At 42.2% G+C, this 13,049-nt stretch overlaps 1 long non-coding RNA gene across 1 annotated transcript; it reads right to left on the bottom strand.

Annotated features, from left to right (window-relative positions):
- Window positions 1–1,874: 1,874 nt before the first annotated feature.
- LOC115142139 (uncharacterized) lies at window positions 1,875–2,805 on the bottom strand. The gene is made up of 3 exons (XR_003865467.2): window positions 2,711–2,805; window positions 2,474–2,532; window positions 1,875–2,331 (listed from the first exon to the last, which is right to left on the bottom strand). It is a non-coding gene; the product is annotated as an uncharacterized LOC115142139 (long non-coding RNA).
- Between the last annotated feature and the right edge of the window lie 10,244 nt (window positions 2,806–13,049).

Genomic DNA, 13,049 nt, shown 5'->3' with positions numbered 1-13,049 from the left:
GTCTACGACTTTACACCCCGACAAGGGACTCTCTAATTCTCTTGGCTCTGCTCCAAGTCCTCCTTCTTCGATCACGCCCTTTTGAACAGCCGTTCTCTCGTTGCTCTGGAAACGGCCCTGGTACCTGTGCAAATCATCAGCCGCTGTTCTTCAGTGTCCTTCTCCTTTTTCCCATGCAGTGTGTAAATAAAGTTAACAGGCAGCCAAGATTTGCTATTAGTCGGCAGAGGAGGAAGTCAAGAGTGGTGCTGATGAACAACTGAATAACAATCAGCTTTATTATTGACTTGGTTTGTAAAAGTCAATCAAATAAGTGCAATAAAACAGAAATATTAAAGTTATTTACAAACATATGACAGAACATTTATTTTATTAAATTATAATAAATGACAGCTTTAAGTATTAGGTAATATTATGCCAATATTGAGCACTATAATTTATATCTTACATTACATTACATAGCAGTATGGAATGTTTGACCGAAAGTGTGTTGCCGGAAAAAAGGAAAACACAAAACTTTAAAATATTTGGAATCTAAAAAGGGAGTTGAGTTTGGCCTATTGGAGAGAATGTCGTTTTGTGTTTTCCCTGTGTTGCTACAATTCTGCCATCTAGTGATGAATTTAATTAACATTCAACTCAAATCTTATTGGTCACATACACACGGTTAGCAGATGTTACTGCGAGTGTAGTGAAATGACAGTGCAGCAGTATCTAACAGGTAATGTCTAACACATTCTACAACAAAACATAATACACACAATCTAGTAAAGGAATGGGATGAGGATATATTCGTGCAAAATATATGGATGAGCAGTGACAGAGCCGTGAAGATGCAATAGATAGTGAAGGATACAGTATATAGATATGAGATGAGTAATGCGAGATATGTAAACATTCTGGGACCCCAGTGTTGAGGATCAGCGGTGGAGATGTTGTTTCCTACCTTCACCACCTGGGGGCGGCCCGTCAGGAAGTCCAGGACTCAGTTGCACAGGGCGGGGTCGAGACCCAGGGTCTCAAGCTTAATGATGAGTTTTGAGGGTACATGGTGTTGAATGCTGAGCTGTAGTCAATGAACAGCATTCTTAAATAGGTATTCCTCTTGTCCAGATGGTATAGGGCAGTGTGCAGTGTGATGGCGATTGCATCCTCTGTGGATCTATTCGGGCGGTAAGCAAATTGAAGTGGGTCTAGGGTGACAGGTAGGGTGGAGGTGATATCACTTCATGAAGAAGTGAGTGCTAAGGGGCGATATTCGTTTAGTTCAGTTACCTTTGCTTTCTTGGGAAAAGAAACAATGGTGACCATCTTGAAGCATGTGGGGACAGCAGGGATAGGGATTGATTGGCTGGGATTGATTGGCTGGTAAACACACCAGCCAGCTGGTCTGTACATGCTCTGAGGACGCGGCAAGGGATGCCGCCTATGCCAGCAGCCTTGCGAGGGTGAACACGTTTAAATGCTTTACTGAAGTCAGCCACTGAGAAGGAGAGCCCACAGTCTTTGGTAGAGGGCTATGTCGGTGGCACTTTATTGTCCTCAAAGCGCGCAATGAAGTTGTTTAATTTGTCTGGGAGCAAGATGTCAATGTCTGCGAGAGGGCTGGTTTTCCTTTTGTAATCCGTGATTGTCTGTAGACCCTGCTACATATGTCTCGTGTTTGAGCTGTTGAATTGCGACTCCACTTTGTATCTATGCTGACGCTTTGCTTGTTGATTGCCTTACAGAGGGAATAATTACACTGTTTGTATTCTGCCATTTTACCAGGTGCCTTGCCATAATTAAATGTGTTATGTGCTTTCAGTTTTGCGCAAATGCTGCCATCAATCCACGGTTTCTGGTTAGGGAAGGTTTTAATAGACACAGTGGGTACAACATCTCCTATACACTTCCTTATAAACTCGCTCACCGAGTCAGCATATATGTCAAAGTTATTGTCTGAGGCTACCCGTAACATATCCCAGTCCATGTGATCGAAGCAATCTTGAAGCGTGGAATCCGATTTGTCAGACCAGCGTTGGATAGACCTAGGCACGGGCGCTTCCTGTTTTAGTTTAACCTGTATGAAATAACACTTAAGGTTTTCTGGGCTAACAATGTAAGAAATAATACATAAAATAAAAAATACTGCACAGTTTCCCAAGGACTTGAAGCGAAGCTGCCATCTCTATCGATGCCATCTTACAACTGAATGACGTAAACAATAATAACAATGGTAATATGAAATACACATTTTAAATGAGAGCGAGAGAGATGAATGAAGAGATGAATGTAGTCTTTTTGTAGGCTTTCCCTGATGCTTTATGAGTGCATGGTCAACTGAAGCCACTGCGGAGAAAGCAGAACACAATAAGTGGTGTGGTTATTTAGGTTTAATTTCAGTGCCTATATCCAGTCATTAATCTTAAAAATGGTCCCTAAACCTAAACACACCATTTAAATATAGAGGAAATAGTGAAAACTAATTTACCTCCTGGATGTTGACTTTGATCCTTCCATTATCATCTTTGTCCAGAGTCTTGAAGGCTCCTGAAAATGCACAAAACACTATTACTGAAGTGTAATGAAAAGTAAATAGTCTGAAAACAAGAACATAATCGGACTGAGGGGAGTATTGAGGAGGAGTCATTTATGACGCATGGCGTCCAGTCTGACCAGGCACCCAAGGAAGTTGTCAAAGTCCATGTTGCCCTGTTCGTCACTGTACCTGCGAACGATCAACTGGAAGAGCTGGTCGTTGAGAGGGAAACCTGCACACGGACATAACAGGAGAGAAAAACCAATGAGACCAAACACGTACAGTACCAGTCAAAAGTTTGGACACACCTACTCATTCAAGATTTTTTATTTATTTATTCGTACTATTTTCTACATTGTAGAATAACAGTGAAGATATCAAAACTATGAAATTACACATATGGAATCATGTAGAAACCAAAAAAGTGTTTTTAGAAGTCAAAATATATTTTATCTTTGAGATTCTTAAAAGTAGCCACCCTTTGCCTTGATGACAGCTTTGCACACTTTTGCCATTCTCTCAACCAGCTTCACGAGGTAGTCACCTGGAATGCATTTCAATTAACAGGTGTGCCTTGTTAAAAATTAATTTATGGAATTTATTTCCTTCTTAATGCGTTTGAGCCAATCAGTTGTGTTGTGATAAGGTAGGGGTGGTATATAGAAGCTTGCCCTATTTGGTGAAATACCATATTATGGCAAGAACAGCTCAAATAAGCAAAGAGAAACGACAATCAATCATTACTTTAAGACATGAAGGTCAGTCAATACGGAAAATTTCAAGAACTGTGATGAAAATGGCTCTCATAAGGACCGCCACAGGAAAGAAAGACCCAGACTTACCTCTGCTACAGAGGATACGTTCATTAGAGTTACCAGCCTCAGAAATCGCAGCCTAAATAAATGCTTCAGAGTTCATATAACAGACACATCTTGGGGATCGGTGTCCCACCCCACGGGACGGTTGAGCTAACGGGCGCTATTGTGATTAGGATAAAGTTGTAAGTAACAAGATAAATACTCATCACATCGACATGTCTGATATTTGTCAGAAAGCTTAAATTCTTGTTAATCTAACTACACTCTCCAATTTACAGTAGCTATTACAGTGAAGAAAATACCAAGCTTGAGGAGAGTGCACAACAACAACAAAAACTTTAACACGGCAACTGGTTTGATACATTCACCTCTGAAGGTAAATAATGTACACTACCAATCAAAAGTTTGGGGTCACTTAGAAATGTATTTGTATTTATTTTTAAAAAGCACATTTTTTGTCCATTAAAATAACATCAATCTGATCAAAAATACAGTGTAGACATTGTTAATGTTGTAAATGACTATTGAAGCTGGAAATGCCTGATTCTTTATGGAATATCTACATAGGCGTACAGAGACCCATTACCAGCAACCATCACTCCTGTGTTCCAATGGCACGTTGTGTTAGCTAGTCCAAGTTTATAATTTTAAAAGACTAATTGATCATTAGAAAACCCTTTTGCAATTATGTTAGCACAGCTGAAAACTGTTGTCCTGATTAAAGAAGCAATAAAACTGTCCTTCTTTAGACCAGTTGAGTATCTAGAGAATCAGTGGGTTCGATTACAGGCTCAAAATGGTCAGAAACAAAAAACTTTCTTCTGAAACTCATCAGTCTATTCTTGTTCTGAGAAATTAAGACTATTCCATGTGAGAAATTGCCAAGAAACTGAAGATCTCGTACAACGCTGTGTACTTCTCCCTTCACAGAACAGCGTAAACTGGCTCTAACCATAATAGAAAGAGGAGTGGGAGGCCCCAGTGCACAACAGAGCAACAGGACAAGTACATTAGAGTGTCTAGTTTGAGAAACAGACACCTCACAAGTCCTCAACTGGCAGCTTCATTAAATAGTACCCGCAAAACACCAGTCTCAACGTCAACAGTGAAGAGGCGACTCCGGGATTCTGGCCTTCTAGGCAGAGTTCCTCTATCCAGTGTCTGTGTTTTTTGCCCATCTTAATCTTTTCTTTTTATTGGCCAGTCTAAGATATGGCTTTTCTTTGCAACTCTGCCTATCTCTGGAAGTATGTTTAACGAAGGCTTTTCAGCTGTTGAACTATGGCAAGGTCGAAGGTCGAAGTGATGAGTCATAGCAACCAATCAGCGTCATTGTAGCTGTTCTACCTACCACCCACACAGCACTCCCTCCACAAGAAACCACATAGTCTTGTCCTGTTCAATTAATTTCCCGCCACACTGAAAAGTACTGTACATACGTACCTCTGTGCTCATCTCATTGCAACATGATCCATCCAAGGCCAAAGCTGGACGCCTAAAATGTGGTAAATGTAAACAAGATGCCACAGTAGTGTGTGTGTGTGTGTGTGTGTGTGTGTGTGTGGAGTTCCAAGAAAAGACATTAGAAGATGGCAAATGGAGATAGTGATGAGAGTGAGGGCATATAGTATGAAAATAAAGACCTGTTGGGATCTAAAATGAATGTGATGTGCCCTCGTGTCGTTTGAGGACACCACAGTCACCCCTGGTGGAGGTTCTTGGAACACTGCTATTTAAGTCTGAGTAGAAGTTGACAAAACCTTCAAAAGGTCTGTTTGGTTCTATGTAGAACCCTCTGGGGAATGGAGCCCAAAAGGGTTCTACCTAGACACAGAAGGGGTTCTACAAGGAACTAAAAAGGGATCTCCTATGGGGACAGTGGAAGAATCGTTTTAGGTTGCACCTTTTTATCTGAGTGTAGGCCTATATTGCAGTGGTGGTTCTGTGGTTTTCTGTAAAACAAAATGTAAAAAATAGTTATTTGGTGGTGGGGAGATAAGATAATCAAAAATATTATGAAACATCCCCACTTTTAGCACACATTTGCAAGCTGGCAAAGTAACCTTCTTTTTTTTTCACCTTTATTTAACCAGGTAGGCAAGTTGAGAACAAGTTCTCATTTACAATTTTGACCTGGCCAAGATAAAGCAAAGCAGTTCGACACATACAACGACACAGAGTTACACATGGAGTAAAACAAACATACAGTCAATAATGCAGCAGAAAAATAAGTCTATATACAATGTGAGCAAATGAGGTGAGATAAGGGAGGTTAAAGGCAAAAAAAAAGTCCATGGTGGCGAAGTAAATACAATATAGCAAGTAAAACACTGGAATGGTAGATTTGCAGTGGAAGAATGTGCAAGGTAGAGATAGAAATAATGGGTGCAAAGGAGCAAAATAAATAAATAAATACAGTAGGGGGGGTGGGTAGCTGTTTGGGCTAAATTATAGATGGGCTCTGACAGCTGGTGCTTAAAGCTCGTGAGGGAGATAAGTGTTTCCAGTTTCAGAGATTTTTGTAGTTTGTTCCAGTCATTGGCAGCAGAGAACTGGAAGGAGAGGCGGCCAAAGGAATAATTGATTTTGGGGGTGACCAGAGAGATATACCTGCTTGAGCGCGTGCCACAGGTGGGTGCTGCTATGTTGACCAGCGAGCTAAGATAAGGGGGGACTTTACCTAGCAGGGTCTTGTAGATGACCTGGAGCCAGTGGATTTGGCAACAAGTATGAAGCGAGGGCCAGCCAACGAGAGCGTACAGGTCGCAGTGGTGGGTAGTATATGGGGCTTTGGTGACAAAACGGATCGCACTGTGATAGACTGCATCCAATTTATTGAGTAGGGTATTGGAGGCTATTTTGTAAATGACATCTCCGAAGTCGAGGATCGGTAGGATGGTCAGTTTTACAGGGATATGTTTGGCAGCACGAGTGAAGGATGCTTTGTTGCGAAATAGGAAGCCAATTCTAGATTAAACTTTGGATTGGAGATGTTTGATGTGAGTCTGGAAGGAGAGTTTACAGTCTAACCAGACACCTAGGTATTTGTAGTCGTCCACATATTCTAAGTCAGAACCGTCCAGAGTAGTGATGTTGGGCGGGCGGGCAGTTGCAGGCAGCGATCGGTTGAAGAGCATGCATTTAGTTTTACTTGTATTTAAGAGCAATTGGAGTCCACGGAAGGAGAGTTGTATGGCATTGAAGCTTGTCTGGAGGGTTGTTAACACAGTGTCCAAAGAAGGGCCAGAAGTATACAGAATGGTGTCGTCTGTGTAAAGGTGGATCAGAGACTCACCAGCAGCAAGAGAGACATCATTGAAGTATACAGAGAAGAGAATCGGTCCAAGAATTGAACCCTGAGGCACCCCCAAAGAGACTGCCAGAGGCCCGGATAACAGGCCCTCCGATTTGACACACTGAACTCTATCAGAGAAGTAGTTGGTGAACCAGGCGAGGCAATCATATGAGAAACCAAGGTATGCTGAGGCATGTGTGATCACTGAACATTGACAGGATCAACAAAAAAAAGACATGCTCACATGCAAACATAAGATAACATGTGTCTAACTTGCACCGTTGTGCAATTATTAAGAGACTAGATACAAACAGCTAATCCTGGCTGTTCTAGCGTTCATTTTTTGAGCAAGCATATCAGAGATGTCAAGGTGGTACCCAAGCATATGCCATGTGTATATGTGACACACACAAATATGTATGGTCATATTTTTTATGTTTTATTTTGTTTGTTATTTTATGGAGCCATCCCTTTGTCACGACATCCGCCGAAGTTGGTCCCTCTCCTTGTTCGGGCGGCGTTCGGCGGTCGACGACACCGGCTTTCTAGTCACCACCGATCCATGTTTCATTTTCGTTTTGTTTTGTCTTCATTATACACACCTGGTTTCCATTCCATAATCAACGTTCCTTATTTAACCCTCTGGCTTCCCTTTCTATTTTGTGCGTGATTGTCGTTGTCAAGTGGTTTTGTTATTTTGTGCTCTGGATATTAATGTTCTTCCTTGTTGGAACATTGCTTGATTTTGAGTAAATTCTCAGATTATTACTCATACCTGTGTCCTGCGCCTGACTCCGCCTTATCCATTTACCTAATCGCTGACACCCTTGTATCATTTTCTAGGCCTCCTAGGTATTTACATTTAATGTATGTATATGATTACTGTCGCTAAGGGGGAGCTGTGACATCAATTGAAATGTGTTAGTGAGAAATGCATTAGTGAGATCGTTAGTGAGATTGTCAGGTCTTGTAGGTTTCTTCTTCAGTCTTGGAGAATGACTACTACTGAAAACTAACTATACATTTTACCTATTAATTCAGGTATGTAATGTACAAAAGTTCAATATGACTCTCAAAATATTGAGGCAGCATGGTTAACTACATAGTTCATGAGGTTGGTGATGTTTGAAGGCCATTGAAGGGAGTTTTAATGTGAAGTGAAAAACTGGTTGGTATTTTCCCCATTGTAAGTAATGGAGTTTGGCTAGATTGCTAATGGTTTACATGTAACGTTAACGTTTTAAGAGAAGGGATTAAGATGTCATCTGAATTTACGAAAATAGTGTTTATCAGTTCGCTAATTTGATGCTAACCAAATTTAAGCACTAGCCTTGATGGGTACCAGGAATGGTGGGAGGACAGGCAGCGTCCAGGTCTCCAGAGTACTCACCCTATCGCCTGCTGTACGGACGGGAGCCGCAGCTTTTTACTGAGATAAACAACGCAATTGTATATCAAATGATTGCATATACTGTAGTATAAAACATGTGTGATTGACTTAGTGTTTGTCTATTGCTATTTTTGCATAACATACTTAGAGATCACTGAAACTCCACCTAAAATGGTGCTGGAGCAGAAGGCAGATGTTTTACGTGCCCCCAACCGTTTGTGTTTTTTTGTTTGTTCATCTGCGATGTTTGTCACTTATTTTTGTACATAATGTTGCCGCTACTGTCTCTTATGACCGAAAATAACTTCTAGACATCAGGACTGCGATTACTCACCACGGACTAGCAGAATCCTTTTTCTTCCTTCACGACTCTGACGAGCCCGAGGCGGAGGACATACGGTTGGCTCCCTCGCGAACAGGCCCCAACCCGAGTGATCTGCCGGAGACAGAGAGGCCGGAGGGCGGACTGCCTTCTGAGGAGTAGGAGGCGAAAAAAGAACTCCCCTCAATTCTGCTCGCAAACATGCAATCTTTGTACAATAAAATGGATGAGTTATTGGGAAGATTAAACTACCAACGGGACATTAAAAACTGTAACATCTTATGCTTCACGGGACAGGGTGGCGGTCTATGTATTTTTGTAAACAACAACTGGTGCAGATCTCAAAGGAAGTCTTGAGCCATTGCTTCCCGGATGTAGAGTTTCTCATGATAAGTAGCAGACCACATTACCTACAGAGAGAGGTTGTGTCTATATTCTTGGTAGCTGTTTCCACACCACCACAGTCAGAGGCTGGCACCAAGATGGCATTGAATGAGCTGTATTCCGCTGTCATGACGTTGGCCTGGGGGATAGGTTTATGACAGTCATAAATACCTCTTCCCCCCTTTTTCCTCTCTCTACCCTACTGAGGTTAACATAGAGATTCTGGGAACATCAGTAGGTGGGGGGAAATGAACTATATTCTGGTAATCTGAACAATTGAACATATGCGGTGGTACTTTATGAATATGATGTCAGTTCGGTTGTCATCTGAGACATTCTCATCAAGGATAAGATTACAAACTCTACAGTGGAAAGTCTACACATCAGAGTTATCGGATTCACATGGAATTGTTGTTAAATTTAAATGTTTGAATATTAAATTATTTGTGATGGGATGAGATGGGATTTTAGCTTCTAAAATGAGAGATTTGGATTTTCATAAGATAGGGCTGCTCAATCAGTGGCCCGCCCTGTGAAGGGACATGGGCTATAAAACTTTTCAAACACGCCCTCCTCTCCCTTCCTATATAAGCCCTTGACGACAATAGAACCTCCTGTTCCCGAGGACATGAGGACGACGGTCCGATGTCAGAATGGTTCAGATAATGACTACAGAACGAAGCCAACATCAGCGTGAGCTTTGGTTGCGAATGGTATGAACTTTGAACTCTTATTCACTACAGAAGTGATAACTCCTAGCCGTTGAGTTAGCAACAGCCGCTGCACGAGGGTTAGGAAAGAACAGACAGAGTATCCCATCTACCACACAACGATGTTACTACAACGTATCCAATCGACCACCAGAGACATTCTTCAAAGGCAACACGGCCTTCCATCTACCACCAACCTACTGAAGCGCAGCTCAGAGTAAATATTTTTTGCATTTTCCTTTTCCAAATGGGCGGTAAATTTAGAATGCATAAGATACTGTATTTACGATAGCACAGCTTGTCCCCGTGTTCCTCAGTCTTCCCGCTCTTTCACACAAACCCAGCCCTTTTCTTTTGTGTAACAAGCTGTCATAACTGTTCCGCCCGCTAGGGACGTTTTACTTTATGACGTAATTTGTAATCAAGTTATGATTAAATGTGTGTATGTGTAATTCTGTGTGATTAGTTGGATATTTAGTAAATAAATAATTAAACCCCATTTTGTATTGCTGATTCAACTTGTTAGCCAGGGTTCGTGCAAAAACATTTTTTTACAACTTTCAGATGAGACTGAATTAAGGTGACGATTGATAGACTGCTATTGATGTAAAATATTACTAGGTCTTTAAGAGTTTATTTGGAAGATAACAGCTCTATAAATATTATTTTGTGGTGCCCGACTCTCTAGGTAATTACATTGACATGATTAGCTCAAACAGGTGATATCAATTACGGATAAATTATTTTATAGAATAGCATGTCATATCACTTAATCCGGCATAGCCAAAGACACAACACCGCCATAAGCAAACAAGAAAACTCTCACCCAGAGACGGCACACCTAGTAGTCGGGGACTTTAATGCAGGGAAACTTAAATCAGTTTTACCGAATTTCGATCAACATGTTAAATGTGCATCCAGAGGGAGAAGAACTCTGGACCACCTATACTCCACACACAGAGATGCATACGAAGCTCTCCCTCGCCCTCCATTTGGCAAATCTGACAATAATTATACCCTCCTGATTCCTGCTTACATCCTAAATTAAAGCAGGAAGCACCAGTGAATAGATCAATAAAAAAGTGGTCAGATGAAGCAGATGCTAAGCTACGGGACTATTTTGCTAGCACAGACTGGAATATGTTCCGGGATTCCTCCAATGGCATTGAGGAGTACACCACATCAGTCATTGGCTTCATCAATAAGTGCATCGATGATGTCGTCCCCACAGTGACCGTACATACATACCCCAACCAGAAACCATGGATTAGAGGCAGCATCTGCACTGGGCTAAAGGCTAGAGCTGCCGCTTTCAAGGAGCGGGACTCTATCCCGCAAGCTTATAAGAAATCCTGCTTATGCCCTCCGACAAACCATCAAACAGGCAAAGCGTCAAGACAGGACTAAGATCGAGTTGTACTACACCGGCTCTGACGCTCGTTGGATGTGGCAGGGCTTGCAAACCATTACAGACTACAAAGGGAAGTACAGCCACGAGCTTCCCAGTGACACGAGCCTGCCGGACAAGCTAAACTACTTCTATGCTCACTTCGAGGCAAATAACTGAAACATGCATGAGAGCACCAGCTGTACCGGAAGACTGTGTGATCACGCTCTCCGCAGCCGATCTGGGTAAGACCTTTAGACAGGTCAACATTCACACGGCCAGGCACGACTCCAATACCATCATTCAATTTACCGATGACACAACAGTGGTAGGCCTGATCACAGACAACAACGAGACAGCCTATAGGGAGGAGGTCAGAGACCTGGCCGTGTGGTGCCAGGACAACAACCTCTCCCTCAACGCGATCAAGACAAAGGAGATGATTGTGGACTACTGGAAAATCAGGACAGAGCACACCCCCATTCTCATTGACGGGGCTAGAGTGGAGCAGGTTGAGAGCTTCAAGTTCCTTGGTGTCCACATTACCAACAAACTAACATAGTCCTAGCACACCATGACAGTCGTGAAGCGGGCATGACAAAACCTATTCCCCCTCAGGAGACTGAAAGGATTTGGCATGGGTCCTCAGATCCTCAAAAGGTTCTACAGCTGCACCATCGAGAGCCTGACTGGCTGCATCACTGCCTGGTATGGCAACAGCTCAGCCTCTGACCGCAAGGCACTACAGAGGGTAGTGCGAACGGCCCAGTACATCACTGGGGCCATGCTTCCTGCCATCCAGGACCTCTATATCAGGCGGTGTCAGAGGAAGGCCCTGAAAATTGTCAAAGACTCCAGCCACCCTAGTCATAGACTGTTCTCTCTGCCACCACACGGCAAGCGGTACCGGAGCACCAAGTCTAGGGCCAAGAGGCTTCTAAACAGCTTCTACCCCTAAGCCATAACACTCCTGAACATCTAGTCAAATGGCTACCCAGACTATTCACATTGCTGCCCCCCCTCCCCTCTCTGTTGTCGTCTATGCATAGTCACTTTAAATAACTCTACCTACATGTACATACTACCTCAACTAACCGGTGCCCCTGCACATTGACTCTATACCGGCACCCCCCTGTGTGTATATATATATATATATATATTTTTTTTACTGCTCCTCTTTAATTACTTGGTACTTGTATCTCTTATCCGTATTTTTTTAAACTGCACTGTCGGTTAGTGGCTCGTAAGTAATCATTTCACTGTAGGGTCTACACCTGTTGTATTCAACGCATGTGACTAATCAAATTTGATTTGTTGTGGTGGAAGTTGTCAAACCAGATCAGAACTCCTTTGAGGACCACCTTCAGGCATGGGCTGAGAAGGATGGAAGAACAGAAGGAGAGCCACCGGAGGAGAATCAATGGGATCAGGTGATTTGACATCCGGGCAGATGACATGACTTGGAAGAAGGACGAAAGGAAGGCGAGACCTGGGAAATCATATTGCTCTTTCGCTCCTAGCTGGGGTCACCATCCGTTAACGTGAATATAAAAATCTCAGATGATAACTTCCGACTTCACCTGTAGTTTTCATTCACCTTAGGCAAATACATTTAACTTTTAAATTCATTTAACATTTAAATTCCTGACATTTAATCCTAGTAAAAAATCCCTGTCTTAGAGCAGTTGGGATCACCACTTCATTTTTTTTTGTAACAGTATTTTTATTAGAATTTCACAATTTTCACCCATATTAAGAGATACGACAACAGAGACAAAGCACACAGAACAAAAACAAGAAAAACAGCACCCACTTACACATATCTACGCGCATATATATACACATACATATACCCATGCATATACACACACATATGCATACATACGCGCACGCACGCACACACACACATACACACCCATACATACGTACACCATTTTCCTCTTCCCGCTCGGTGCTTCTCTCACCCCATCACCATCATTGCGTCTCTCAATACATACATTTTAAACAAACTTACAAACAGAAATTAAACAAAAAAGCTCAGTTTAAACCAAGAGGTTAGGTTCCACACATGGAACGTACAGTGTAGTTCTGAAATACATAGATCCCCGCCATTCTAAGAGAATCCTTGCAGCATAATAGCTGATACCTCAGGTTCTAGGTAATTTAGATAAGGTTCCCATACTTTGTAGAACTGGTCTGTTTTAGAATGCAATGTACATGTC

The sequence above is a fragment of the Oncorhynchus nerka genome, linkage group LG14 (assembly GCF_034236695.1).
Source record: "Oncorhynchus nerka isolate Pitt River linkage group LG14, Oner_Uvic_2.0, whole genome shotgun sequence".
Lineage (NCBI taxonomy): Eukaryota > Metazoa > Chordata > Actinopteri > Salmoniformes > Salmonidae > Oncorhynchus > Oncorhynchus nerka.
This window is presented reverse-complemented; position numbering and strand designations above follow the sequence as displayed.